The following is a 6,000-nucleotide window of genomic DNA, read 5'->3' on the forward strand; positions in this document are numbered from 1 at the left end:
TGACGTCATCATTACTAGGAAAATGGTTGAATTTTGGATTCTAGTTGAAAGTGATGAATCCAGGTCTCGTCCATGGTTACAAATCTGACCAAGGAATTACCAGGATCTGCTTCAAAACGGCAGATTGTCATGGTACGTCAGGAATCTGACCCGTTTCTAATCCGCAGACAAGAGCTTTGGCACCCATCTAACTGAAACCGGGGTTGGGTGGCCGAATGGTTAGCGCGTTCACGTTGTATCATTCATAAGGTCTGTCATTGAGTCAATTGGCGTGGTTTTTATTTTATTTTATTTCTTCGGTTCCTCCGGTTTCCTCCCATTGCTAAAGCCAAAGGGCGAGCGAATTATTGAAATAAAATTGAACCATATGTTAGAAGATTTAATGCGATGTTATATGAAAAAAATGTCAATGACTCATAGCCTACAATATTAGAAACGTGGTGGAAATTATAATCATTTTATATTTAAGAATGAGTTCGCGAGAGAATCATGCAAAATTATAAAAAAAAAAACGCACAAGCGGTGTCGGGCGATTTTGACCACACTTTGTAGATTTGGTCATTGGGTACCCCGTATACTCCACATGAAATATGAGGGTCACCAACCTTGTAGTTACGAAGAACCAGCTATGGCCATTTTAGAGTAAAATAAACGTCATTTTTTTTTTAAAAATCCCTAAATTCAAAATTTAATATTTCCCATAAATTGCCTATTGATTTTTTATTTTTTTAAATTATTTTTTTTATGAATGATCTTGTCTACTACTTCAATATATATGACTATTAAATTTTTCCGAAACCATTTGAGGCTATGAGGAATTTATTTTGAGATGTAGTTTTTACTATATGCTAAAACATATAAATTTCATGATGCTATATCTCACCCACTGCGGGGCTGAGGACAATTCTATTAATAATAATGGAAGTTGGGGACTACTAATACTAATATTTGGTTTTGACAAAATGACTGGCACGGATTTCTTTCATATTAAATTTGTTGGTCGAACTTGAAGAAAATGGCTTCATTTTTGACATCATTTTTCCAATAAAATCATTCATTGCCTGGATTATTAGGCAAGATAATGCCCCAAGCAACCGACTTCCAGCAACCCTATGTAGGGCCGGTAGAGATGATTCGGGACCCGTCTTTTCTGTAATGTGTACTAAGAATTTAGGACAACTATGCAGATGATACACAGCTGGTCGCAAATTACTCCCTTTCAAAAACTGTTCCATCCCCTGTACACATGACATTAAAACATAGAACTAGAATACTAGTTCTAAGATTAAAAATAGGATGAAAAGAAATATGTCGAAATTAAATTTAATTGAAGTATGTATTTTATGTGGTCCAAATACACATCTGAAAAATACAAGTTCAAATGATGTGGTTGTACGAGATGCAATATTTGTACCATGAGACACTGTGAAGAAGTTAGGTGTCCTCTTAGGGTCCAATTTGACTCTTGAGCATGGATAGTCACATTAGTGAAATTTGTCGAAACTCTTTTCTTCGGTCCAGGAACATTGGCCATATAAGACACTTTATTAGCCAGGAAGCAGTTGCTACACTTTTATGTTCTTTGGTATTCACAAGGATTGACTATTGTAACAGCTTGTTAGTAGAAACATCTAGTATATTTTAAAAAAATCAATTTGTACAGAATACCACAGCTCGAATTCTTACCAGATCATCAAAATACTCTCGTATTACTTCTGTTCTGAAATCACTCAATTCACGAAAGAATCATCTTCAAAAGTCTATCTTGAACGTATCAGTGTGTGAATGGCTTAGTTCAAATATACTTATCTAACCTTATGCAAATACAAGTTCCCTCGCGTAACCTCCGGCCGAACACACCTTCATCAGTTGTGTTGCTCAAGGGGGAAATTAAAATCATTTGGATACGAATCGTGCTCAGTGAATGCGCCTAAACTGCGGAACAATCTTCCAGAGATAATTAAATCATCTCAAATGCTTTCTTTTTTTACATCAAGACTTAAAACTCATCTTGTTATCAGGATTAATTAAATTAATTTAATTGTATGTGCAATGGACATGTCTCTGTACATGGAGTACGTGAGCTATATAAATCAGCTGTTCATTTTCCCGTCTTTTGCATAAATAAAATGCGGTTAAGTAGCCAGTTAACCGAAAGAAACTACAATAGCATATTCCATAAGCAATAGCCCGAGAAATACCGCTAGGGCAATTGCTGGATTGACTTCTAATACTTACATTTTTGGGGGAAGTGTGTCTATTCTTCCCGTTCAATCAAATCGCTCCGAAGTACAGTCTTTCGTTTAATCTGGGGTCTTCCCTAAAACTGTGGACAGTGATTTAAGGTATTAAAAACGGTGAAAGTATTGTTCGTCTCCAAACAGTATTGTTTACATTGTAGCTGTTTTGATAGCCGCGTTTGTCACGCAATTAGTTTTTCTGCAATATTCTGCTATGCATTGGTTAATGGGCGTAATAAATTTCGTGAATCATGACGTAACGTTATGTAAACATATTTGGAGCTCTGTTTAAACCTGAATGATATTGTTACGCAGTTAGGTATTGGTTGTTAATCGGACTATTGACCAGTCATAATTTGGAATAGAAATTTGCTTTCATTACGGCAGTGTTGAGTGGGATTAGGTCTAATCAAACGAAACACTGTGGGGAGTATGCTAAAATAGTGACCTTACTGCGGGGAGTATGCTACAACAGTGACCTAACGCTCATATACTATTTGTTTTTGTCTTTTTGAAATATCGCTTGATTCGTTTGTCAAGTATAGACAGATGTACATGACTACTACACTATTTAGTTTTTTACGATTTGCTGTTCAAAAATTCATCATCCTTCTACTAGATCACGAGATTATATTGCCGAATTAATAAAATGTTGAAAAATAGTCTAGAGAGATTAATTTCATTTACCAAGAACAGCTCTTTTAGCATTTACTGCAGTAAATTAAGCTTTTCAAAATTTTACGGTGTAATTGTAAGCTCAGTTTTCGTGATTAGATACTTATTAGACAGATATATAGATAGATAGATAATGGATTTATAGATAGATAGATAGATAGATAGATAGTAGATAGTAAAGTATAGCGATATTTTTTTAATTTGAAATACTTATTGGTAATAAGTATTTGTAGTTTTGATAATGGAACATTTTTTAAAGGTGAATTGTTTAATGAAAGTATATAATGCGTTTATATTTATTTGGTTATTTCTATTTCTATTATGGCTTGCTCTTAATGGAACTGGAACCCACGTTAATTTGGTTTCAGTGCCATGTTACACTTTTCAGTGTGTAAAAAAAAGCGGTTTATGTTTCGTCATTTTTGTTGAAAATCGTTATTTTGGGACAAAAATGGAAATTATTTACTACTAAACGGGTCGAGTGCCACCCAATTTTTTTATTGATCGTAATACTATAGATTATTGCCTTTTCAGTCAGCATTCCAAAAACATACTTAAACCCGCAGTGGGTGAGATATAGATAGAATAAAATGACATACCTAAATTGAGCTATTTTGGTACCTTGCAGCACTAAGTCCCTATACCAAAAACCGCTCAATGAAAGTCCATCAAACTTTCACTAACCATATCTGCTACCCTATAAAATATCATTAATCTACTCGCCGTAGTTTAGTTGTACGCCATAATTGAAAAGTGGCCTAAAAATGATGACTTTTGGGGCTTTTTTCGGTCTTAAAATTTCAAACTTTTTTTCTACACTCTAAAAATAGTTCGATTGATCTAAAATTGTGGCAGTGGGGTTTGGAGGGGTTACCCATCATACATAAAAAAAATGGTGAAAATCGGTCACCCACCATGTGCCGGTCCCTGCATGGTTCTCTCGCAAACGCATTCTTAAGATTTTATGTTTGTGCAAATATAATAGTCCCTTTCCTGATTTGTATCAATATGTTGTATATTGAGAATAATTGGCGGTCGCCGGCTGTCTTATAATATATTGAAAATATAATCATAAATATTGAAGGTTTTATGTTTGTGCAAATGTAATGTCCCTATTCTGAATTGTGTTAATAATATCTTGTAAATGAGAATAATTGGCGGTCGTCGGCGGTTATCGGCGGTGAAAAGACACACCGTTTAGATGACACAATTTATGACCGATTTAGCTGCAAAAAGGATCGGACCAGTCACACTCGCCTTCGAAATTAATTTGGGGAGAAGAATTTTTATAAGTTCGTCTTCTAGGAGTTCGTCTGATCTACACTGGTTACAGGGGTTGCATCTCGCTATATATCGTCGTCTTCCTGAATGTCTTATGTATCGCTGAGATCCCAGTTCAGTTGTCCTTCTACACGAGTCCTACTTTACGAGAGTTGTCGTCGTATTTCACTGCCATTTTCAACTGAAGAAGGACACCACTTGTCCGAAACGTTTTAACCAATAAATCTGTTTATTTCAATCAAGGAGTTCGTCTAATCTACACTGGTTACAGGGGATGCATCTCGCCATATTTTTTAGAATTCTGTTATATAGGGATCATACTTGCCAAGTTCATATTCTGGGGCATGGTTAATTAAGTTTCAACATTTATTAATCGACCGAAATGCATGCAGTTGCGCCAGGATTATTCTATATGGTCTTGATATATATATATATATATTTTCTTAGATAAAGCAGAAACTATTAACTCGAATTGCAATAGAGATAAAAAAAAATAATTTAGAAACAAATTGTACTTTGAACTCGATAATATCGATGTTGATCCCTGCACATACCTACCGGTATATTATAAATTTATATAAATATATAAAGTTTATGATACACGTTTATTTACTCAATATTGAGTTTCTTGTCACTTTCAACAATTAGAAACATTAGCGAGCACAATGGCGATCAATAGTACACATAGCCTAGAAAGTTCTGAACGATACAAAATAACCAATATAGTTATTCACAATCACGAATACATGCCACTGTATAGTGTTATTTTTAATTTCATTTATGTGGGTTAAATTTAAAAACTCTCTGTGAGAAAGGAATTGATGATAAAATGTCATTATAATTATAAACCATCAATCATTATCAATTATGACGGAATATCAAACGATCGATAATGTCGTCTCAAAATTGGTTTCCATTTGGCCTGACGAGTGGCGTTCAAATGACTACCAGACATTACCGAGTATTTTCGTCTTTGAAATAAATACATGATTGAAGCAATATACGATAACTATTTTGTACGATTGATGTTTTTGGTGAAGATACCCGCCATAATTACATTTTTTTCAATAATCAGCGGAGTTAAGTTGATTATCATGTTCTATTCAATTTATCGCGATAGCGGTGTATTATTCGTGGGAAACAACACTTAACTTTATTTACCGATAATTCGTCAGACGCATGCAGGTTAATAAATCGTTCAGAGTATATTCTGATGTTATAGAACAACGAAACGAGATTGTTACAGCATGGTAATGAAGATACTCTCAACACGGACGTTAAATTCCGTTATAAAAACATTTTGATGATGTGAACATTACGGATTATCTAATGTATTTAAGAAGAGCCGAGGCAGATAATTCCACAGGTATGGTGCACATTGTAAACATTTAATAATATGTTAAATCGTCGGAAATATTTAAATATATTAAATTACTATAAATGATGTAGACATTGGAATTATTTAAAAATAATATTTTATACCATAGCATTTTCACGTTACTAATAAACTATGTTTCTGTGATGTGATGTAACGAAACTTGCGATAAGATAAGATTTTGTTCTACATGTATTTAAAAGTTCACAAAAAAGCATACAAAGAAACAAATGTGCATAAAAGTGATAAATTCAAATACATAGAACTGGACATCTGCACTGAAGGAGTAGAATTTAGCATAAGCTAAAATTGAATCTTCAGATTAGTCGCGCGACTAACAAAAGATGCCCGCGAAACCATGACTGTGATAACATTAAGTCATGGCCAACATCATTAGCGGATCTAGAAGTTGAGAATAGGGTGGGGGGG

The sequence above is a fragment of the Patella vulgata genome, chromosome 2, assembly GCF_932274485.2.
Source record: "Patella vulgata chromosome 2, xgPatVulg1.2, whole genome shotgun sequence".
Lineage (NCBI taxonomy): Eukaryota > Metazoa > Mollusca > Gastropoda > Patellidae > Patella > Patella vulgata.